This window comes from Zingiber officinale, chromosome 4A (genome assembly GCF_018446385.1).
Source record: "Zingiber officinale cultivar Zhangliang chromosome 4A, Zo_v1.1, whole genome shotgun sequence".
NCBI classification, from domain to species: Eukaryota; Viridiplantae; Streptophyta; class Magnoliopsida; order Zingiberales; family Zingiberaceae; genus Zingiber; species Zingiber officinale.
The window spans coordinates 12,341,861-12,368,439 of NC_055992.1; the positions used below are offsets into that span (position 1 = coordinate 12,341,861).

A 26,579-nucleotide genomic window follows, 5' to 3' on the forward strand; every position below is an offset into this window, starting at 1 on the left:
CGTGAGAAGCTACAGTTGGACTCGGCGTTTTCGCGACTACAGTGCCTTCGCCTTCCTTCTTCCGCGACGCCGAGCTTCTCGTTCCTCAATTCCAGATCTGAGAGCGAGCTTCTTCATCGGTGGCAATTGCGAGCTGATGGCGTCCATCTCCCGAGATCAGTGAGTGCCAGAGGGAGGTTTCTCTAGTGTGATTTTGGATTTGTTCACTGCTGCGATTCTGAAAGAGGGAGGTTTCTCAATCAGCGATCTTCGCGTCCACCAGAGCTTCGAGGGAGGTTTCTTGGAGTTTCTTATCATCTTTCCGATCGTCATTCCATAGTAAGACTAGTTCGATCTGATCAATCGGATTGGTTTGCAAACCACAGATTCATCCTCTGTTCTTCGGCTGTTTGGGGTTGCCAGATGATTGCGAGTTTGAGGGGAGGTTTCCAAAGACTATGAGCGATCCCTGGTGATAGCTGTAAGCTTGTACATTGATTGTTGGGTGTTGAGGGGAGGTTTCCGATTCACCTCTATTTCACAGCAGATTGTGGAGGTTTGAGCTTATATTCGGATGAGGAATGTTTAGGTTTTGTTTTTCTTTATCTTGTCTTTGAATTGTGTTCAAACTTTGCTCAGATCTTCAGATCTGATACCTACCTTTGCAATTTCAATTTCTGTTTGAGATTTTATGTTTATGATTTTGAATTCTTGCTTTCAAACCCGGATTCTTGACCTGATACTGATACTGATATTGACCTTAGTGATGTTAGGTTTATTCTGCTACTAATGCTGATGGTTGTAGGCTCTTGTGATGTAGTTAGTAATTCTTTGCTCTGATTTTGGTCTTTAAACTTGTAATCTTGCTTAAATGAAGATGGATCAACTTTAGTTTTGATTGTTACCTCTGTTTAAGGAGTTTATGAGTTCATCTATTTCTGTGAATGAGCATAGTTGTAGAAAACTTAACTTGAGATTTGATTGTGTACCTTGTTACTGAGATTGTAGATTGTGGAGATATGAATTGAACCAATTGATTCAATGATGTATAAAAATCCTCGTTTAAGTGATGTTCATTTGGTTGGAAGGAAGGTAATCAAGTTAAGAAGAGAGTGATATGTAGAGAAGAATAAACCTTATTTGATTTTAGTTTCAATTGAAGAAGAACTCAATTTGCTATGTGAATCAATTCTAGAATACTCACACATTTATTAGTAACCCTTGGAAAAAAAATACGACTTGGGACTCGTTGCTACAACGCTTGTATTAATTTTAATGAGTTTCAATTTTAATTAATTTGATGTGCCACGTGACATGAAAATGGCTAACACCAGTATTACTCGGCGAGGATTGGCTTACCTCTCTTAAGGTATATCTCGGTCGATATTGATCTATTTTCTTAATTCTGCTATCTCCTTTCCCTTTTTCACCAGGGACCTACTAAACCTAACTCATATAAGCAGAAATAAAGAAACTCAGTATTCTGGACCGAAGGAAGGGCAGAGACAAAGAAACTCACTGTTCCCTCTGTGGACTGAGAAACGTGTCCCGACTGATATTTTAGGAGATTCTGGACGGGTGCTTCACGTCAAAGCAGGGAAAAAGATCTTGCAGAAGTAGTGTGGTTTGATGGGTGGAGGCAAAATGCATAAACATGCGACAATAGATATCCTATGGCTGACGGCATCGACGATGAGGAAAGGAGAAGAAACTCTTGGTCGATAGTGAAGCAAACAGCTCCAGCACGATTAGGTGGCAGTGTGATGAGATCGCGAGGGAGGAGGGTGGTGAGGTCATCCTCAAGATGGTCGGCTGCGTTGTATCTTTGGAGATGTGTGGGCGACTACAGGTGAGGAGAAAGGAAATAGGGGGGATCGGGAGGAATCAATCGGGGCACAACTGAAGGGCGATGGCATGCAACGGGGTCATCACTCTCATGGTCGAAGCGTACAGCGACCGATGTCGGATTGTGGTCGTCGGCAAATTGGGATCAGGCAGGGGAAGGAATCGGGAGAGGTTGAGGTATTGAGAATGAAGGCGTCGACAAGATGGGAGAAAGAAGAGTTAGGGCTTAGCAATTAAAACCTAGGTACATATATATAACCTTAGGTTAATTAATCTCAACCTTAGGTTAATTGAAACAATTACCTTCTGACTAAATGAGTATTCTAAACAGGCTTTCTCTAAGCTTGATCGATTCATCACCTTAGACGTGTCATACAGATTCTGTTTAAATCTAGAAAATTTCTAAAAAATTTTGAAAAATTCTGTAAGGTTATTACTCTAATAACACTTATTATTGATTTGTTGTATCTTACATAGTGCCTCAACTTCACGTGCAAGCTACTATGCTAAAAAGTGCCGACAAGCTTCAACATCTATTTCTATTGTCGGTATATTTTTTTTTGTTAAGCTTGCATTGTTTACTTTCTAAAAGATAATAGTGTGTTAATATCTTTCATCTGTATGAATTGCATCTTTTTGAAGATTTTGGAAAGAAGAATTATAGTGGATTGTCCAACAGTGCGATCAAAGATTAAGGGTCTTGAAGTAGGAGTTGACAAAGACTCTGAACAAAGTAACCAAAACAAGTTCTTTATTTTCCACTGCACTACTCTTGTTTTAACGATTCAAAAGAAAAAGTTTTAATGAGCGATATCCACCCCCGCCCCCTCTGTCACTACAAAAAAACATAAATTTGGGGACAAATATTTGGAACGAAAATTATTCGTCTCAAAATTGCGACAAATTTAGGGTCGAAAACAAATTTTGACCCAAATAACCAACGAAAATTGCAACAAAAAAAATTTGTTTCAAATTTGCAACAAGAAAAAATTTCGTTGCTAAATTCGTCGCAAAATCTGGGACGAATTCAGAATTCGTCCCAAAATCTGGGACGAATTCAGAATTCGTCCCAAAATCTGGGACGAATCCAGGATTCGTCCCAAAATCTGGGACGAATCCAGGATTTGTTCCAAAAATGGTATTATTTTTAAAAAAAGACAATCAAATATCGAAGGCTTATATCTTGACCTAGAGACATCGAAATTTGATGAAACAAGTTTCTATGCATTCGTATCATTAACTTGATCGTAAATATGTCACCATCCATATTTTTTAAATAATATTTTAAGTGATTCAAATTTTTAATACCAAATTAGGTCAAATTGGAATTAAAAAATTCCAAAAATAAATATATTTGGTAAAAAATATTTTTATGGATATATTTACGATCAGGACAATGATACGAATGCATAAAAATTTGTTTCATCAAATTCCGATGTCTCAAGGTCAAGATATAAGCTTTCGGTCTTTAATTTTATTTTTTATAATTATTTTTAGTTTTGGGACGAATCCTGGATTCGTCCCAAAATTTGGGACGAATCCAGGAATTCGTCCCAAATTTGGGACGAATCCAGAGATTCGTCCCAACAATTTAATTATAAAAAAACAAAAAAAACAAAATTGGACGCCTTATATACGGACCTAGAGACATCGGAATTTGATGAAATAAATTTCTATGCGTTCGTATCATTGTCCTGATCGTAAATATATAAAAATAATTTTTACCAAATATTTTTATTTTCAGAATTTTTTAATTCCAATTTGACCTAATTTGGTATTAAAAATTTGAATCACTTAAAATATTATTTAAAAAATATGTTTTGTGATATATTTACGTTCAGGGCAACGATACGAACGCATAGAAACTTATTTTATCAAATTCTGATGTCTCTAGGTCAAGATATAAGCTTTCGGTCTTTGATTTAATTTATTTTAAATTAATTTAAGTTTTGGGACGAATCTCTGGATTCGTCCCAAAAATTTAAATATCTTTAAAAAAAAAACAAAATGGGACGCCTTATATACAGACCTAGAGATATTGGAATTTAATGAAATAAATTTCTATGCGTTCGTATCGTTGTCCTGATCGTAAATATATCCATAAAAATATTTTTTACCAAATATTTTTATTTTGGGAATTTTTTAATTCCAATTTGACCTAATTTGGTATTAAAAATTTGAATCACTTAAAATATTATTTAAAAAATATGTATGGTGACATATTTAGGATCAGGGCAACGATACGAATGCATAGAAACTTGTTTCATCAAATTCCGATGTCTTTAGGTCAAGATATAAGCTTTCGGTCTTTGATTTAATTTATTTTAAATTAATTTAAGTTTTGGGAAGAATCCTGGATTCGTCCCAAAATTTGGGACGAATCCAGGAATTCGTCCCAAAGTTTGGGACGAATCTCTGGATTCGTCCCAAAATTTGGGACGAATCCAGAGATTCGTCCCAAAAATTTAAATATCTTTAAAAAAAAACAAAATGGGACGCCTTATATACGGACCTAGAGACATCGGAATTTGATGCAATAAATTTCTATGCGTTCATATCATTGTCCTTATCGTAAATATGTCCATAAAAATATTTTTTACCAAATATTTTTATTTTTTGAATTTTTTAATTCCAATTTGACCTAATTTGATATTAAAAATTTGAATCACTTAAAATATTATTTAAAAAATATGTTTAGTGACATATTTACGATCAAGGCAATGATACGAATGCATAGAAACTTATTTCATCAAATTCTGATGTCTATAGGTCAAGATATAAGCTTTCAAACACTAATTTACAACCGTTCACTACACAACCCCTTTTTAGCTAATAGCAACCTATATATGTATTAAAAAATATCTACCTAGAGACATCAGAATTTGATGAAACAAATTTCTATGCGTTCGTATCATTGTCCTGATCAAAAATATATCCATAAAAATATTTTTTACCAAATATTTTTATTTTTGGAATTTTTTAATTCCAATTTGACCTAATTTGGTATTAAAAATTTGAATCACTTAAAATATTATTTAAAAAATATGTTTTGTGACATATTTACGATCAAGGCAATGATACGAACGCATAAAAACTTGTTTCATCAAATTCGGATGTCTCTAGGTCAAGATATAAGCTTTCGGTCTTTGATTTAATTTTTTTTAAATTATTTTAAGTTTTGGGACGATGTAACGACCCACCTTTCTACACTACTACTATTCTCTAAAGGTGGACGCTACTTGACTACTAACTCTACTTAACCGGTATGATTAAAAATTACATAGAAACTCTACCGAAAAATTTCGGCAGAGTCTCCCCTGTACTGGTGACCCCAAACTGGGATACATAACATGTATACTCAGCCACAGGCGGCTGGAACATATAATTTCACAACCACGCAGTATAATAGCACAATAAAAATATGAAACTACTCTAGCAATGACAAACAACCATATCACTCCAACAATAGGAGGTATCAAACTACAATGCGGAAATAAACTCAATTACAATCTCAACTTCATAATAACTTAAACTAAAACTCTAAACAGGTAGGTCCTGAAAATTCACTAGCGAACTCTGGATCTCTCCATAGTCCTGGCATCACACACACTGTCACAGCATCTCCTTGTCGCCTTCCTTCTTATATTTTTCCTTTTCCTTTATTTGCAGTAGGAGGAAAATAGTATCTATAAGCTAAAAGCTTAGTGAGCGCTATCCTACTCACAAAATCTCGATATGCATGTATATAAATAAAAACATGCTAGAACTGAATGCTAACATGTAAAGCTACTCATGCTCATAAATAGCAAAGGAACTAACTGAAAAGCTAACATGTAAAGCTAATCATGCTCATAAACCAATAAAGGAATCATACTAACTGAAATACTAAACATGTATAGCTAATCATGCTCATAAATAGCAAAGGAACTAACTGAAAAGCTAACATGTATAGCTACTCATAGAACTATCCTGTGTATCAATAGGAAACTGAACTGATACATTAGCTGATCTAATTAATGCTAAACTGAATCTAACTTGTATTCACATAACTAATTTGTGAAGTTTTGAAAACTATTTACATAATAGATCAAAATAATAATCATGCTGCTGATGGGCCCGGCAACTGTACTTGCTGTGCGCGCATCCCTAACTAAACCCGGGATTGCAAGTTCCGAGTCTAGTAGGGTTTACTAGGTTATCTAAACCTAGGGACGACTGTGGGAGCCCAACCCAATGGATATCTAATCCAGTACAGTGCCACTGCTGAAAATAAAATACTGATTTCATAGCTAATTTTCTTACCTTGCTTTAACTAGGTTATCTGAACCTAGAACTAGGTTATCTGAACCTAGAGGCGACTGTGGGAGCCCACCCATTGGACCGTAGTCCCATATAAGCTGAAGCAAGACTAAATAAGTTATTTTAAATGCTTCTACTGCATTAACTGAGCTATTAAAATGCCTACTGTAGCATTATATTGAGCTAAGCATTTTATCAAGCACTTGGTGTGCACTAGAACACACCCTACGTACTGAAAATCTGTATACAAAGCTTAACATAAATCTGCATGCAAAGCTTAACAAAAATCTGCATATTAAGCCTATCACAAATCTGCGCTAAAATGCTTAATAAATCTATGACAAACTAAACTGAATGCTTTAAATCTAAAACTGCAATACAATTGGAAAACTGCAATGCCAAACAAAACTAAAACTGGAATACTAAACATAACTAAAACCAAAACAGTAAACTCCAAGGCTGTTCATGTCCCCTTTTGTGGCACAAACTAATTTGAAACTTGTTGGCATTTAAGCCTTTGTGAAGCTTGCTGGAATCTTAAACAAACCTATGTAAAACTGGTTCAAGCTTGTACTTTTATAGAGCAACAAAAACAAAACTGCAGGTCTAATTACTCTACTAACTAATTACTCTATTTAAGGTTCTAACCGAATGCTAACCGTGAGGAAGAAAACAACTACAAGCTCAAAATTTATCCCAAGCTATCTCATGTGCATCGCCTACTGCATATACCAATAAGACTAACACACTTCTGTTCAGTATTGTGGCAAGGAACCAAAAAACCTAGCTATTCTGTATACCCAGTGCCACGGCAGGGAAAACTCAGACCATATGCCAACACTATGCAATTCGTCTCCCTTCTTTGACAGTCACAGCATATCTTATTAGGTCAGGGAGGTGTAAAACAATATCAAGAAACATTTTGAAACTCTTTTCCATATCTGTATCGAGACCCAAAGGAAAACTCACGGCAATAGCATAAAACCAAAACCCCTAGCTAAATTCTGAAACTTGTAGGGCTCATGTGTAAACCGAACATACCAATTAGGGTAACAAACAGGAAACCCAAATCAAACGCTGAATTGCTAACATCAAAGCTTGAAGAAAACTAAATCCGAAACCTCAATTCACAGCGACAAGGCAGAAAATCCCGGAAGCAAACAAAGAAGAATCAAAGCTCGCGGAACTACTCCTACTGCAGGTGAGAAGCAACTCACCTCGCTGTTCTTGGACTTACAACCGGAGAGGAGAAATCTAGGGTTTCGGGTGAAGCTTGAAGATCTCGGCGGCTCCCTTGAGTTCCCGAGCTCTCTTCGTCGCGGTGACCACGCACAGGTGAAGGCCGACCGGAAGAAATCTTCGTCGGTCGCCGGAGAGAAACCCTAGGTCCAGCATCGTTTTCGCCCGAGAGCAGAAATCGCCGCGCGCCGTCGCGAGGGAAGGGTGAGGAGAAGTTTTGTTTCGGGAATAAGAAATTAACCCTTTATAACCTAGGTTTTAAATCGAACTATACCTTAAATCAATTTGTTCTCATATCTGGTTAACAAATCGAGCACAGCTCGGTTGGTCGGGCCGAGTTCTGCTTGGGCCGAGGAGCTGGGTTCGAACCCCAGCTTCTACAAACTTATTTTCCTTCTTATTATTCTCCATTACCATGTTCTACATCATATACATTTCATCTCATTTATTATTAACAAAAACGTTTCCAGACCAGTTGGTTGGCTAAGTCCGGATTCGGGTCCGGGGTCTTGGGTTCAAAACCCGGCTTCAACATTTTATTTTTAAAACTTCTTCCTCTGGGTAAAAATACCAAACGAACTCCAAAAATTGCATAAAAATACTCTAAAAATTTCTAAAAATCTCTAGAATTTTTATAAAACATTTCTAGATTTTTATAAGGACTTTTAGAACTCAAAATAGGGAAAATTGGGTTGTTACAGACGAATCCTGGATTCGTCCCAAAATTTGCGACGAATCCAGGAATTCGTCCCAAAAATTTAAATATCTTTTAAAATAAAACAAAATTGGACACCTTATATACGGACCTAGAGACATCAAAATTTGATGAAATAAATTTCTATGCGTTCATATCATTGTCCTGATCGTAAATATATCCATAAAAATAATTTTTAAAAAATATTTTTATTTTTTGGAATTTTTTAATTCCAATTTGACCTAATTTGGTATTAAAAATTTGAATCACTTAAAATATTATTTAAAAAATATGTTTGGTGACATATTTATGATCAGGGCAACGATACGAATGCATAGAAACTTGTTTCATCAAATTCCGATGTCTATAGGTCAAGATATAGGCTTTCAGACACTAATTTACAACCGTTCACTACACAACACCTTTTTAGTTAATAGCAACCTATATATGTATTAAAAAATATCTACCTAGAGACATCAGAATTTGATGAAACAAATTTCTATACGTTCGTATCATTATCCTGATCGTAAATATATCCATAAAAATATTTTTTTACCAAATATTTTTATTTTTGGAATTTTTTAATTCCAATTTGACCTAATTTGGTATTAAAAATTTGAATCACTTAAAATATTATTTAAAAAATATGTTTTGTGACATATTTACGATCAGGGCAACGATACGAACGCATAGAAACTTGTTTCATCAAATTCCGATGTCTCTAGGACAAGATATAAGCTTTCGGTCTTTGATTTAATTTTTTTTAAATTATTTTAAGTTTTGGGACAAATCCTGGATTCGTCCCGAAATTTGGGACGAATCCAGTAATTCGTCCCAAAGTTTGGGACGAATCTCTGGATTCGTCCCAAATTAAAAATTTAAATATCTTTAAAAAAAAACAAAATGGGACGTCTTATATACGGACCTAGAGACATTGGAATTTGATGAAATAAATTTCTATGCGTTCGTATAATTGTCCTGATCATAAATATATCCATAAAAATAATTTTTACCAAATTTTTTTATTTTTGGAATTTTTTAATTCCAATTTGACCTAATTTGGTATTAAAAATTTGAATCACTTAAAATATTATTTAAAAAATATGTTTGGTGACATATTTACGATCAGGGCAACGATATGAACGTATAGAAACTTGTTTCATCAAATTCCGATATCTATAGGTCAAGATATAAGCTTTCAGACACTAATTTACAACCGTTCACTGCACAACACCTTTTTAGTTAATAGCAACCTATATATGTATTAAAAAATATCTACCTAGAGACATCAGAATTTGATGAAATAAATTTCTATGCATTCGTATCATTGTCCTGATCATAAATATATCCATAAAAATATTTGTTACCAAATATTTTTATTTTTGGAATTTTTTTAATTCTAATTTAACCTAATTTGGTATTAAAAATTTGAATCACTTAAAATATTATTTAAAAAATATGTTTGGTGACATATTTACGATCAGGGCAATGATACGAACGCATAGAAACTTGTTTCATCAAATTTCGATGTCTTTAGGTCAAGATATAAGCTTTCGGTCTTTGATTTAATTTATTTTAAATTAATTTAAGTTTTGGGACGAATCCTGGATTTGTCCCAAAATTTGGGACGAATCCAGGAATTCGTCCCAAAGTTTGGGATGAATCTCTGGATTCGTCCCAAAATTTGGGACGAATCTAGAAATTCGTCCCAAAAATTTAAATATCTTTAAAAAAAAACAAAATGGGACGCCTTATATACGGACCTAGAGACATCAGAATTTGATGAAATAAATTTCTATGCGTTCGTATCATTGTCCTGATCGTAAATATATCCATAAAAATAATTTTTACCAAATATTTTTATTTTTGGAATTTTTTAATTCCAATTTGACCTAATTTGGTATTAAAAATTTGAATCACTTAAAATTTTATTTAAAAAATATGTTTGGTGACATATTTACGATCAGGGCAATGATACGAACACATAGAAACTTGTTTCATCAAATTCCGATGTCTATTGGTCAAGATATAAGCTTTTAGACACTAATTTACAACCGTTCACTACACAACACCTTTTTAGTTAATAGCAACCTATATATGTATTAAAAAATATCTATCTAGAGACATCAGAATTTGATGAAACAAATTTCTATGCGTTTGTATCATTGTCCTGATCGTAAATATATCCATAAAAATATTTTTTACCAAATATTTTTATTTTTGGAATTTTTTAATTCCAATTTGACCTAATTTGGTATTAAAAATTTGAATCACTTAAAATATTATTTAAAAAATATGTTTGGTGACATATTTACGATCAAGGCAACGATATGAACGCATAGAAACTTGTTTCATCAAATTCCGATGTCTCTAGGTCAAGATATAAGCTTTCGGTCTTTGATTTAATTTTTTTTAAATTATTTTAAGTTTTGGGACGAATCCTGGATTCGTCCCAAAATTTGCGATGATTCCAGGAATTCGTCCCAAAGTTTGGGACGAATCTCTGGATTCGTCCCAAAATTTGGGACGAATCCAGAGATTCGTCCCAAAAATTTAAATATCTTTAAAAAAAACAAAATGGGACGCCTTATATACGGACCTAGAGACATCAGAATTTGATGAAATAAATTTCTATCTATTTGTATCATTGTCCTGATCGTAAATATATCCATAAAAATAATTTTTACCAAATATTTTTATTTTTGGAATATTTTAATTCCAATTTGACCTAATTTGGTCTTAAAAATTTGAATCACTTAAAATATTATTTAAAAAATATGTTTGGTGACATATTTACGATCAGGGCAACGATACGAACGCATAGAAACTTGTTTCATCAAATTTCGATGTCTATAGGTCAAGATATAAGTTTTCAGACACTAATTTACAACCGTTCACTACACAACACCTTTTTAGTTAATAGCAACCTATATATGTATTAAAAAATATCTACCTAGAGACATCAGAATTTGATGAAACAAATTTCTATGCGTTAGTATCATTATCCTGATCGTAAATATATCCATAAAAATATTTTTTACGAAATATTTTTATTTTTGGAATTTTTTAATCCCAATTTGACCTAATTTGGTATTAAAAATTTGAATCACTTAAAATATTATTTAAAAAATATGTTTTGTGACATATTTATGATCAGGGCAACGATATGAACGCATAGAAACTTGTTTCATCAAATTCCGATGTCTCTAGGTCAAGATATAAGCTTTCGGTCTTTGATTTAATTTTTTTTAAATTATTTTAACTCTCTGGATTCGTCCCAAAATTTGGGACGAATCCAGAGATTCGTCCCAAAAATTTAAATATCTTTAAAAAAAAACAAAATGGGACGCCTTATATACGGACCTAGAGACATCGGAATTTGATGAAATAAATTTCTATGCGTTCGTATAATTGTCCTGATCGTAAATATATCCATAAAAATATTTTTTAACAAATATTTTTATTTTTGGAATTTTTTAATTCCAATTTGACCTAATTTGGTATTAAAAATTTGAATCACTTAAAATATTATTTAAAAAAATATGTTTTGTGATATATTTACGTTCAGGGAAATGATACGAATGCATAGAAACTTGTTTCATCAAATTCCGATGTCTCTAGGTCAAGATATAAGCTTTCGGTCTTTGATTTAATTTATTTTAAATTAATTTAAGTTTTGGGACGAATCTTGGATTCGTCCCAAAATTTGGGACGAATCCAGAAATTCGTCCCAATTTTAGGGACGAAATTGGGAACAAAAAATATTTGTTCCTAAAAACCCTAGATCTAATTCCCAACCCGATTCTTTTTCCCTTCTCTCTTTTCTTTCCTCTCTCTCCCCCGTTCCCCCTTCTTCCCATCTGCGATTTCCAGGTTTCGGCCACATCTCCGACCGACGACGGCGTGATCTACGACGATTGGCGGTGGAAGGTTTTCATTTGGTAAGCAAAACGCTCTCAGATCTCTCTCTCTCTCTCGGCGTCGTTAGACTCCTTGCCGGCGCGGGCTGGCCGCGTCCAGGCGCTGCCTGGCCGGCGCTGCCTGGCCTTGTGCATGGCTGGCGGCGGCAGCCGCTGCCTGGCCTCCGGCAGGCCCTGCATGGCCTCCGGCAGGGCCTGCCTTGCCTCCGGCAGCCTCTGCCTGGCCTCCGGCAGTCCGCTGCCTGGCCGGCGTGTGGCTGCCCGCTGCCAGGCGATGGCTGGACGGCGTATGGCTACCGCTGTGCACCATTTTGGCAGTTGGCTGGACTGTTTATGGCTGCCGCCGTGCACCATTTTATCAGTTGTTTAAGTTAATATTCAAATATTACTGTCTGAATTGATAATGTTCTTTTGTGCAGGTCTCATTTTGGCGTGATCTCAGTGTAGTTGAAGACATATTTGTTGACTTCTTTTCGGTATTCTTAAGTTCATTATTATGCATTTACTTTATATATAAAGTTAGCTTTAAATAATTTTATTATAGTTGATTAATTGCGTTCCGTCTTTTTGATTAGCTGTTGTTTTTTGTTTTGTCCTCAATGATAAGATTTATCTATAGTAACTTTTAATAATGTTTAACTAAATAGTTGAATTCAGGTAAAATGCAGAATGAGCGAAGTTGGATGTATAACAAAAATTTGCCTAATCGTCAGGGGTTAACTCCTGAGTTTATCACTGGACTGAGGCAATTTTTAAATTTTGCATCTACTCAAGTTATGTATATGGATGGCAAGAAGATAAGGTGCGCGTGTAGAAAATGTCACAATGGGAAATTTTTACCCACAGATATAGTTGAAGAACATTTTGTAGATTTGGTTTTACTCCGAATTATTATAATTGGACAAGTCATGGCGAACCGTTCATATCTGATGAGGATTATGGACGGAATTTTCAAGCCTCTGCTAGTGGGGATCAGAGTTATTATGAACAATTCAATCCATATCAGAGGATGGTAATTGATGCAAGTTGTCAGAATTATATTCCCGAGACGCTTGGTGCAAGTTCTAGTTTTCCTCCAACAAGTGAACAAATGTTTTGCCACTAATACATTGCCGTTGGAGGAGCCTGATGTACCATGTCTGGATGAATTATATTACAAATTTCAAGAAGTATTGAGTGCTGCAAATGAACCATTATATTCCGGTTGTGACAGTCAGACTAAATTATCTCTCACATCCAGATTATTAAATATAAAGGCAGATCATAATATGTCGCAAGATTGTTTTAATGATGTTGTTCAAGCGTTTAACGATACATTGCCACGTGATCACAGTTTGCCTCTTGATTTTTACAGTATGAAAAAACTGGTGAAAAATTTAGGTCTTCCAGTTGAAAGAATTGATGTTTGCAGATATGGTTGTATGTTATATTGGGGAGATGATGCAGAAGTAGAGGTTTGTAAATTCTGTAATCAAGATAGGTATAAGACAACCAGGAGTCAACAACGACGTAAAGCGCACAGCCAGTTGTTTTATTTACCTTTAACTCCTAGATTACAAAGATTGTATGCATCAAAGGCAACTGCGGAACACATGACTTGGCATGCAACTCATCAAACAGAAGAGGGTTTAATGTGTTATCCATCAGATGCAGATGCTTGGAAAAATTTTGATAGAACATATCCAAATTTTGCAAAGGAGACTAGAAATATTAGATTATGTCTCTGTGCTGATGGATTTGCTCCGTTTGGTAAATCAGGAAGAAATTATTCTTGTTGGCCAGTTATTTTAACGCCGTATAATCTTCCGCCTGGGATGTGCATGAAAACACCTTATATGTTTTTAACATTGGTTGTACCAGGTCCGCAAAATCCAAAAAGTTAATAGATATTTATATGCAACCTCTGATAGCAGAACTTAAACAACTATGGGATGAAGGTGTTCCTACATACGATGTTCATTCTAACCAGATGTTTATACTGAAGGCTGCTCTTCTTTGGACCATAAATGACTTTCCAGCTTATGGTATGCTATCAGGTTGGAGTACTGCTGGGATCTTGGGATGCCCAATATGTATGGAGAGATCAAAGTCATTCAGATTGAAACACGGAAAGAAACCAAGTTATTTTGATTGTCATAGGCAATTATTACCAACAAATCATAAGTTCAGAAAGAATAAAGATGAATTCACTAAAAATAGGATCGAAAGAACACTTCCGCCATTGAGATTGACTTGTCAAGATATTTGGTACAGAGTGCATCACTTTCCCTCTGTTATTGAACAACCATATGGTACAAATTATGAATATGGGAGTACACATAAATGGACTAAACGAAGTATATTTTGGGATTTACCGTATTGGTTTAGTCATTTGATACATCATAATCTCGATGTAATGCATATTGAGAAGAATGTTTTTGATAATCTGATAAATATGATGGATATCACCGGAAAAACAAAAGACAATCTCAATGCAAGAAAAGATATGCGACTCATATGTAAAAGACCCACTCTTGATGTCGATGAAAATAGTAGAGGACCAAAGCCAAAGGCAATTTATACATTAAATAAGGATCAAAGACGTGTCCTATGTGAATGGTTGAAATCTTTGAAATTTCCAGATGGGTATGTCTCTAATCTTGGAAGATGTGTTGATATGAAAGAATGGAAGTTAATTGGTATGAAAAGTCATGATTGTCATATCATAATGCAATGATTGATTACTATTGCTTTTAAGGAACTCTTACCACAATTTGTATGGGGAGCGATTACGGAGTTAAGTATTTTCCTACATGATATTTGCTCAACAGTTTTGAAACGTTCACACATGGAGAAGTTAGAGAGAGATATTCCAATCATTTTGTGCAATTTGGAAAGAATATTTCCACCCTCTTTTTTTTAACTCCATGGAGCATCTTTTGGTTCACTTGCCATATGAGGCCAAAGTTGGACCCGTTCATTTTCGGTGGATGTATCCATTTGAAAGGTAGAGTGTCTTATTTGTATAATTCGAATGTTTGAATGAAAAAAAATATTTCTACTCCTGGATTATTTATATATATATATATATATTTAATATAATTTTATATATCTTCAACAGATTCTTATATCATTTGAAGAAAAAGGTGAAAAGTAAAGCACGAGTTGAAGCCTTTATTGTTAATGCATACATTGTGGAGGAAGTCACCACTTTTGCATCATATTATTTTGAACCTCATGTTCAATGCAAAAGGCGAAGAGCGGGCAGAAATGATGAGGGTCCTATTGATCCAAATGTTACCTCATTTTCAATTTTTAACTACCTTAGTCGACCAAGTGGACCATGTAAACAAAGATACTTAACTGGTAAAGAATGGCGAGCAGCCCAAACATATATTTTACTAAATTGTCCAGAAGTATCATCATATTACGAGTAAGTATATATTTTTATTTTTATTTCTTTATTTTTTCAATTATTTGTGTAACAATATGTTTTTTTGAGTAGGATATTTACCAACTTATATTCTGAATTATCGGCACAAGAGTTCGATCGATTTTGTGAAGAAGAATTTGCTGCATGGTTCAAATCATATGTAAGTAAAAAATCTATATTTGTGTGATACATATGCATACTTTTAACAATTTGTGTTTTGACCTTAGGTTCAAGCTAATCAATCTCACCTTGAACAAGAATGGCTAATCCATCTGTCATGGGGTCCAAATTCATGCGTACGCACTTGGCCAGCATATTTCATAAATGGATATAATTTTCATACTCAAGACTATGGAATGGGCAAGAATACCATGAATAGTGGGGTGTGCGTATCGTCATCCAATGAAGGAGGTCCAAGTAATGATTTTTATGGTTTGTTGGATGAAATTATAGAAGTAGAATACCCAGGACCACAAATGCAAGTTATATTATTTATGTGTCGCTGGTTTGACCCTGTTAGAGGGATGAAAGTGCATCCACATTATAATTTAGTTGAAATAAATCATAAGAGATTTTATAAGAGATATGAACCATTTGTGTTGGCACAACAAGCAATTCAAGTATTCTATTCTTCATATCCGAGTTTGAAACGCGATAAGATTGATTGGTGGGCTGTTTGTAAAACTAAAGCATGAAAAAAAATTGAGGCACGTTGGGAAAACATTGCATATCAACAAGAGGAAGTTTCAAACACCTTTCAGACTGAGGAATATATTATTCCAACTTTACGAGATCCCAACGGTGTAGTAATCAACGTAGATAGAAGTGAAATTGATGATGATGAGATGATGATGATGAGGAGGAGGAGGAGGAGGAGGAGGAGGAGGAAGAGGAAGAGGAAGAGGAGGAGGAAGAGGAAGAGGAGGATGAGGATGATAATGACAATGATGACTTTGATTTTTGATGATGGGTAAGTTTTGTTAGCTTATTTAAAGAAATTTCCCATATTTTATTGTATATACTGTCTCTTTTATAATTTGATTTACTTTATCTGTTAACACATTATATTTATTCCTACAGGTCATCAGAGGTCACATTTCATAAATTTCCCCTCCATCCTTTTCCATAATCTTTACATAAAAATGGTAAGTTTTTAATTATCCTTTGTTATGTATTAGATCTGTAATTAACTTTATTAAATTGTTGAAATTTCCAGCATATTTCGACGTGGTGGGCGTAGACTGCGACCACAGGACCAGACACATCCATCACCGCCAATGAACCTAATCCACCCCCTACTCAAGCAGGCCCATCCCATGTGTCTTCTCCACCGGCATCATATTCCCCTGCCAGTGTACCTATGCCACCCCTTCATCAGCCGGCCCTTCTCATGTACCTTCTGCACCGGTTTCATATTCGCCGCCACAAGTACCTTACCCAGAGCAGTTACCTGTCCACTCAGATCCTCCTGACTCAGCAAGAAATTCATTTGCTGAGTTTAGGAATGATAGAGCCCCTTTAGTCCCCATCGGTGATTCGTAAGTACTATAAAATATTTTATTTGTTAGATCTATCTTAATTATATAATATCATTATTTTGTAATTTAATGCAGCTTTGAAAATCCGGTACAAGTTGTTCGAGAAATAAATAGGATCGTGAACAACCATTGGGGAGGGGATTCTTTGACATATTCAAGCACTCCACCAGCCACAAAACAACTTTGGTGGAGCGAGTTCAAAGTAAATTTTCTTAACTTTACTTCAATTTTACAGTGATTATATAATAAAATAAATTTCTATTTCAGCGCTTAAATAATTGGGACCCGAATGACGAAATGGAGATACGAAGAATATTTAAAAAGAAATGTGGCGATCACATTAGACATGTATTAAGTCACGCAAAGAGTCGGGGGAAAACCAAACTTCATCACTGAAGAAAATTGGGAGAGGATCACTCTATTTTGGGCAACGGAGGAAAGTAAACAAAGGAGTGACCTGAATAGAATGAATCAATCTCACAATTCTGGTGACTCAAGTGCTATATATGCGGGAGGCTCCATTAACATAGATGAGCATAGACGGAGAATGGTAATAGTTTCACTCTTTCACAAATTTTTAATATATATCAAATTATTTCGTTATTTGAAATAATGTTTTTTTAGACCAAGGAGACAGGGAAGGAGCCTTCTTTCATTAATGCTTTCACTCGCACTTTTAAAAAAAAAAGATAACACATGGAGTGGGGCGAGAGCAAAAGCAGTCAAGGTTGGAATTAATTTTTATTTTACCTTAATATATGGTTTAAATTTAATTAGTTACCTACCATTATTGTCTTAATATTATATGTGTTTCTATTATATTTAATCAATATCGTATGTGTTTTACAAAACAGGAAAAATATGATCAACTCGAGCTAGCTCAAACATGCTCACAAGCTGGTATCGATAGTCAGGGGTCTGAGGAGTCTGTTGGCAATAATTTGAGTTTATAGTTAGAGGCCAGTGGAGGACCAAAAGGGGGAAGGATATTGGGGATGGGTTCCTTGAGTAGAACCCAAAGATTAGTTGGAACTTCTTCCTCCACATCAGCACTTACGACCCAAGTAAATACCTTGACTGATGAGGTTAGCCATCTGAAGGAAATAATTTCGCAAAGAGACCAAGAAAGGGTGCAAAGAGACCTAGAACGGGCTAATTTGGAGAAAGATATTAGAGAAATGCGCCGACAACAAGAATTAATCATGCAACACCTTCAGTTGAGCTCCGCTCAAAGTTAGAATCCTCCCAATGATGACGATGATGATGCCTACGATGATAACGATGATGGCGGTGATGATTTTTGATAATTTTAATAATGTATGATGATTTTTTTTTCTTATGTTTACTGCTTTACACATTAATCAATGGTTTTTTAACTTTTCAACTCTGCCATTTGTAGGTTAAGTCTGTTGTCTTCTTGCACTGTTCCACTGTCAATGTATGAGATGACTTATCTTTGACGTAGACTAATCTATATGATTCTTAGTTGTGTACCAGTAACAAAATTAAAGCATAATTAGGCAATATGAATGAAGTCTCTAATACTCTGACTTTATTTTTTTCCTGATTTGATAATGTTGTTTGTGCAGGTCTCAAGTTGGTCTGATCTCAGTGTAGTTGAAGACAGCTGTATTTGTTCACCTCTTTTCGGTATTCCTAAGTTCTTTAATATGCATTGACTGATCTATATATAAAGTTAGCTTTAAATAATTATGTTATAGTTGTTTAATTATATAAAGTTAACTTTAAATAATTATGTTAAAATTAGCTTTAAATAGTTGTTTAATTGTGTTCATTCTTTTTGATAAGTTGCTCTTTCTTGTTTTGTCTTCAATGATAATGATGCATAAAAGTTCTGAATTTGATCTATGTATAGTTTCAAAACTATATAGATACATAAAAGTTTTATATTTCATCTAGAATTACATTACACTATTCTAAAATTCTTTACTAGATAACGATGCATCCTCCTACCTTAATATTTTGTAAAGAGTTGTTAAAAATGTGCTAAAGTTATTCATATGAAATTGTCAACTAGTTAACACAATGAATGAACAATTATTTTAAACATCCTTTAGTTTACATTAAATATCAACCAAAGACAAAACTATAAATTCAGCAAATTAAAATGAAAAATAAAGTTAACTAAGTGAGAAAATTTAAACCCTAATACCATACTTCACAATATCTCTCTCTCTTTCTCTCTATATGATGTGTCAATTATATTAGGTTGTATCGTAATTACGATACATGTACTTAGCTTCAAAATAATTCTTATAATTTTATTTACCGTTGTTATGACATGGATGATTCATATCGTTGGTAAATATGACTTTTATTAGAATTAGGGCTTTTATTAGAATGTTTAAGGAATTTCACATTTATGTTTTGTTTCCAATTATTCTTTTTACATGGCCATATCGTATAATATTTACAATCTTTCTTGTTAGACATGATCTAGTTTATTTGTTTGTTGTTATGTAGGCAAAGGAGATTTGATGGGGATCAAAGATTTTGTGGCACATGAAGATGACTATATGTATTCTTAGTGTTGTTGGATGGATGATGGACTTATAAAACATTGGGTTGTTGAACTTTGTATCATATTTTCTAGTAGCTTGAACAAGATGGATATTGTAAACTTTGTTGCAAACTTTATACTTCTTGAATTATGAGTTGATCGATGTGTTGAATGTTAAATTTGTATGTGTTGAATGTTAAATTAGGATGTGTTGAATGCATATTATTTGTTATTTGAATTTGGTTTGTATGTATTTGGATTGTATTGTAGAAAGAAATTGAAGCTGGAAAAAATTATTTGAAATAGGGACGAATTTGGCAACGAAAATTATTTGTCCCAATTCTATCGTAATTTGGGACAAAATTATTTTCGTCCCAGATTTTGGGACGAATTTTGGGACGAATCCACAAAATTCGTCCCAAAATCTGGGACGAATTGTGGATTCGTCCCAGAATCTGGGACGAATTGTGGATTCGTCCCAAATTTCGTCCCAAAATTTGGGACGAATTCTGGGACGAAAATTTATCTTATGTGTAAGGAACTTGTCAAGTTTTTGTTGTGAAATTCGTTGCCAGTTTTGCAACAAATTTATTATTCGTTGCAAAATTAGGAACAAAGATGGCAACAAAAATAATTTTGTCACCGAATTTGTCCCCAAATTCGTTGCAATATTAGGGACAAACTTGGCAACAAAATATAATTTGTCACCGAATTTGTCCCCAAATTTGTTGCAAAAATCAAGACAATTTTGGCGGAAAATTTATGTAAATTCGTCCCTAAATTTGTTCCTAGGTTTGCAACAAAAACAGTTTTCGTTGCAAATTTCTATACTTTTTTGTAACGAATTTGGGGACGAAAATTTTTTTCGTCGCCAAATTCGTCCCCAAATTCGTCCCCAAATTTGCAACAATCCATAATTCGTTCCAAAAGTTGGCATCAACCATTTTGGGACGAAAAAATTTTCGTCCCAAATTTTGTCGCAAAAATTTTTGCAACGAATTTTTTTTTAAAATTCGTCCCCAATTTTGTCCCGAAATCCTTTATTTTTTGTAGTGTGTCGCTTCTTTTCAATCCTTCAATTGGTATCAAAGCAGGTCACTCTAAAATTACTTAACTATTTTTTGATCAAATTTTAAAACTTTTTATTTTTCTTTAATTTTTTTATGTAATATTCTTCTACTCTTTATCTCACACTGCTAATCCCAAGACGTGAGTCTTGGAAATTTTTCTTCTTTTAATTCTTTGATTGCAAGAATGTTGATGTCATATCATGAAGGGCGAAGCATCTATGACCCTCCACCATACGATCAAGTCTACTTCAATTGTTGGAGATGGGGAATGTAATCTTTCATGGGAAGTGAGAGCTTTGATAATTGGATTGCATTGAAACAACCTTCTCAAAATTCAGAAGGAAACACAAAGGTAACAAATATTTTAATTAGTGTTTTGCATAACAAAATTATGTGTATGCTAGAAAATATCAAGAATGCATTCGAGTTGTAGACCCAATTGATCAAGCTTCACAAGATACCATTGACGCTAAAAGATCAAGGCAAAAGTGATTTCTAACTTGAGTCTAAATCCAGAGAGTTCAGAGTCAGACTCAGAAGAACAAGACCAAATCCACTTAATTGCACTAATGGCTAAGGAGGTGGTTGATAGATTTGAACTTAAGTTGGAATAAGAGTTTAAACCTAAATCCAAGATGGCAATAGTCAAGGGGGAGAATCCTATAGAGGATTCAAAAGGTAAAATTGTCAATTTAAAATTTAAAAATCACATAACATGTTTCAGGTGTAATAAAAAAGGACACTACAAAAATAAGTGTCCTACTTATAAGAATAGATTCATACAACTAGAGGCAAAGGAGGAACTGATGCATGGAGTCTGGAAAAGGAAGGACCACATTGAATGCTTTAAGTGCAAAAAAAAAGGGTCATTACAAATTTCAATGAATGGAAAGATGACTCAAGGATCCAAGGGAGCAATTAAGTTAAATAAATTATATGAAAAATTGTATGCTTTAGATTTTTCTTGTTTAGATTGTACTATGATTTTAAAAATGCATGAAAATCCTACATTGACATTGCTTAAAAAAAATAACTCAATTAATAAAAAGTTAACTAGTTCAATTTTAACAAACATTTATCAAATCAACCGAAACCTTAATAAAAACTTAGATCTAGTTAATCAAAATTCATTTATTTAAGATAATTTAAATTCAAATGATAATTTTCCAAAATTAATTAATAATAAACAAAATTTAATTAAAAACTTGGAAAATAAAAATAAGAAATTAAACTATAAAAATTCAAAAATTTATCCTTTAACCTTTTAAGAATTTGGAAAATAAACTTTCAACTTATAAAAATCAAAATTCTACCTTGAAAATAAATAATAAAGAAAATAATTTTTCTAAATTTAAAAATACAAACTTAAATTTTAGAATACTAGAAAGATAAAATTGATAAATTACAATAATTAATTAATAATTTTACTAACTCACAAAATCTAGACTTGGGTTACAAGTCTATGTCAAATCTAAATCAAAAACTTAAAATTTACAAACCATGTTTTAATTAAGTATATTTTAACTATAATAATAATAATAATAATAATAATAATAATAATAATAATATGACTTGTTTGAATTGATTGTCTTGCCATGATCATGCATATTTAAATTACTTGTTATATACCATGTCATGCATTTCATCCTTAGTTTTTAATTGATAACTTAGAATGGTTAGTTAAAAATGTTTAATTGACGCTAACAACATAGTATCGGAGTGGATTAAGATGATAGTACGCCAAGAAAACTTTATCAAAAGCATGTCCAAGCTAAATCATGTGTATTCTACTTGGTGCACTAGACCTAGTGTAAGATTTGACAATTAAGTAATAAGTGTTATGGGGGGAAATAACACTATTGGATTTTTCAAGAATTTTTAAAATTTTCTGAGGATTTAAATGGAGTTCGTATGATACGTTTAAGAGGATAAAATGATTGGGCTAGAAGAAAACCTATTTAGAATATCCCTTTAGTGGGAGTTGATTATTTTCATTACACCTAAAGTTGGAATTAATTGAGCTAAGTATAAAACTAAACCTAGGTTTAGTCTATTCATTCCCTTCTCCCATCTTCGCCCGATCTTCCTTCTCTCCCGAGACCTCTCACGATTTACCCTCACCTGATTGTCGACCGCCAATGTCACCATCTATGTCGACCGCCGATGTCACCATCTATGCCGACCATCATCGGTACAACCCTCCGTAGCCACCGTCGTCGTCTTCTTGCCGCGACACCCACAACTCCATGTGTTGCCGCTGCACTAGCCGCTTGTATCGAGTCGTCGATTCCCTCTTTTGATCTATCTCTCTCTCTCGATCTCACAGCACCACCCGATCGTCATTAGCCTTGTTGCGTAGCCCCTATCGGCCGACGCCACCGACGTCGCTTACCTCTACAATCGATCACTGTCGATCTACCTTGTGCCCTAGTTGCCACCATCAGAGAGCTTCCATTCTAATATGAGGTCATCATCCATTCCATCGTCAGCAGCTCCTACCCATCTCGTTCATCCACGGTACATTGCATTCAAAATTTTTTTCCCTGTTGTAAGTTTCCTAGCTCGATTAGGATTGCAATGTGTGTCATACACAGTAGATGGCTATCAAAATCACATTGGGAGCATATTGCTAACCTCTGATGCTCACTGCCATTGTCATTGGGTGTAGTCGCTAAGGGTTCATTGTAGGGGAGGGAGTGAGCGAAGAGGGTAAGCCCTAATTTTGATTTCCAGGGTTTATGTAAACCTAATTGCTTCCATAAGTGAAATAAGATTTGGATTTATCTTTAGATGTGGTTGAATGATAGTCAGATTTGGGTATCAATAGATTTAAGCCCCCGTTGAGATATTGGCAGCCTATCCTTATTCACACATCAGTGTAAGTCTCCATTGTTGGTGCAGGGAGCACTAGATGATCGAACCTAAGTTTTGATTATGGCAAAGTGTCCAAAATTAAGGTTACTTATTGACTAAAAACGTTGAATGAGCTTGCAGAAAAGTCCTATTGGATTCTAGGCAAGTGGAAAACCCTAGGGGGAGGTAACCCTAAGTCCTAGGGAGAGGTAACCCTAGGTGGTGGAAAATCCTAAATACGATTAGGCAAGGCGAAGTGTTGACAGATCGAGCACTTTGGGTAAAATCCTAGAGTCGGGGACTCTATGTGAAAATCCTGGTGGTCGCGGACCTGGTGGAAGTCTGGACGGGCCATGGAGTGAACATTCGACATGATGACCTGAAGTTTCAAACACTAAGCAAAAGTCTAGACGGTCATGGAGGACCGATTTAGCAAAAGGTAAACTCTCCTGAGAGTAGTAGGTGAGGACGTGTTCCTCCAAAGAGAAAACAGTAAGCGTCGGTTCAACCTAGAATTTCAATGAAACTCAAAGTTAGAATTGAACAGTCAAAGGCTGTCAAATTTATATTATATATATTATTTATTGCCCAGACTAACTTTGTTTTACAGAAAAAGGAAGACTGAAAAAAATTGGTCCGGGCACCCGGAGTTGGTCCGAACTCTCGGACTAGCCTCGCCAATGGCGGGTGGTAGGCACCCAAGCGGTCCGAGCCCTAGACTCGGTCCAGGCACCAGACCCGAAAAATCATCCATAAGCCTAGATGGAGTGCGTTGATTGGCTGGGATACATGGTCCATGCACCCGGAGGGGTTCCAGGCACCTAGAACATCCTATATAAGCAACATTCGACCATGAGCTAAAGAACAACATTTAGAATGACTTCTGCTCTTGCGCACTGCTCAAAAAATGCCTGCTTGAAGCCCAAACGCTGCTCTGACGACCGAGAACAAGAATCTTCAGATCTGTAGTTGTCGGTATTTTCATTTTATAGTTGTCTTAATATTGTAATTCCATATTTGTACTTATTCAGAACTGATAGTGAATTTCCCAATGAAAGCACTCTCATGTGCGGGCCTTGGAGTAGGAGTCGCCACAGGTTCTGAACCAAGTAACTCTTGGTGTTCGCAATTGTCTTGTTACTTTCTTTCTTTTCTTTCTTATTCCACTGTGTCTTAACATGAACATTTTTTATACAAACATAAAAGCCACAAGTTTTATTCACCCCCTCTAGCGTAATGATCCTACAATTGGTATCAGAGCAGGGTCGCTTCAAATCGGTGAAACTACCATTCAAGCAAGTTTTTTTTCGTGGTATTAGTTTTAAAAAATTTTTGAAGTCGATCATAATCGGTACAGTTGCCTCATTCCGATCAGTTTTATCACAATTAAGCTTTCTTCTCGAAACTAGTTCAACACCACTCGAGTTTGTTTATTTGATTAATACTTAATTTTGTACTACTAAGCCAAGACTCAGTCTTGGGATGAGTTATGTTTTTGTTGTTTATGCAAGAATATTTTTTATAGCCTACCAAGAGGGGTACAGCACTGCACGCCCTCCCCTCTTCACTGGCGAAGGCTTCAGCTATTGGAAAAGCCGAATGGAGTAGCACATCAAGACACAACTCAAGATGTGGATGATCATCCAAACGAGATTCCCATATCTCATCGAAGATGGAGTCCTTGTCCCGTGTCACAAATGAGAAACACCAACTAGAAAGAAGATCGAGGCTAATGCCAAAGCTACTCATACTCTACAATGCAGGCTGACAAAAGAAGAGCTAAACCAACTCGACCCGTTTTCAAGCACAAAAGAATTATGGGAAAAGTTGATCGAGCTGCACGAGAGAACATCCAACACGAAGGTAAACAAACGTTTGATCTCTCTGTTACACCATGCAATATAGTACTGTTGCTCATGTATCAATTTATTGGGAAAGAAGGGAGCAAGGGAAGCAGGGGCTACTGGTACTTCCCTTTTGAAATAGTTAGGTCCGCATAGGTTGCAGGTCGTTACCAAGCATTTTGGACAATGGATTCTTGCCCTTTTTATAGTAGTCCATTTGCAATAGGTACACCTATCTGGTTGTGGTGGATAGATGTGTTCATTCAAATGACACTCATGTGAGCATCAATATTGTTCATTCGTTACTTTTACTTGAGGGTGATATCCGCCGTCTATCTGCCCAAGCATAAAAATGTTCTCATTAAGGGCTAGAGTTTGGATAGACCTATGGAGATCTTCAATGTCATCTTCTCCTTCTGATATGCTGAAGATGGCATCGCTTTGCGCTTCTCCCACGTGGACGGATAGTATCTCACAGTCATCAGGAATGTCCAGCTGCTCGAACATAGCAACCCTCTTAATATTTCTTCGGTCATTAGGGCACTCTCAAGCAAAGTGTCCTTCCTGCCCACAACGATAACACTTGCATTTCTTGTTTTTAACCAAGTGTTTTCTCTTTTCAATTCTCACATGAGATTCATGTGGCTTGCCCTTATAAGTTTTTCTTTTCCTGATGCCAAACTTTTTCTGCCCTTGCCCTTTGTAATATCCTGGGAGTGGGATTTTGCTGTAGAAGGATAGATCTTTAAGGGATCTTTTAAAAGCTGCATCCCTACATTCTTGCTCAAGAAACTTGTAGGCAAATAATACTCGGGGGATTAATCCTACTATAAGGCCTGCATATTTTGTTTCAAACGCGACCTTAATTTTATTGCCAAGATCCCCTATCATTTTGAACTAGAATTTTTCAGACAATTCTGGCCCTGTAAAAAGCCAACCAGATTTTGAAGTTAACTTTTATTGGAACCCCAAGGTTATTTTGGTGTGATCAACAAGTTAAGTTAGGTCCTATGTATTTCTAACCTTGTGTCTAAGTGTGCAGGAGCTTAGAAGCACAGGTCGTCGAGTGGAAGATGCAGTTAGTGAGAAGGACGACATGCGGTGCGTCCGAGGGACGAGGCGCTGCGGAAGAGTACACCGGCGGACGAGAAGGAAGCGCGTGGTGGTTCCGAGGGACGAAAGCCGGAGCGGAAGACTGCTCGAGGAGCAAGAGATGCGACTAGCGAGAATGATGGCACGTGGTGCATCTGAGGGACGAAGACTGCGGATGAGAACTCTGGAGGACGAGAAGGAAACACGCGGCGATTCCGAGGGATGAGAAGTTGGAGCGGAAGCCCACTCGAGAAGACCGGAAGTTGGGTTCAG

At 35.3% G+C, this 26,579-nt stretch overlaps 2 non-coding genes across 2 annotated transcripts; both read right to left on the reverse strand.

Annotated features, from left to right (window-relative positions):
- Positions 1-2,835: 2,835 nt before the first annotated feature.
- Positions 2,836-2,937, reverse strand: LOC121974088. The gene has a single exon (XR_006109950.1). It is a non-coding gene; the product is annotated as a small nucleolar RNA SNORD90 (small nucleolar RNA).
- A 16,900-nt stretch (positions 2,938-19,837) lies between these two features.
- LOC121974090 lies at positions 19,838-19,937 on the reverse strand. The gene has a single exon (XR_006109952.1). It is a non-coding gene; the product is annotated as a small nucleolar RNA SNORD90 (small nucleolar RNA).
- Positions 19,938-26,579: the final 6,642 nt, after the last annotated feature.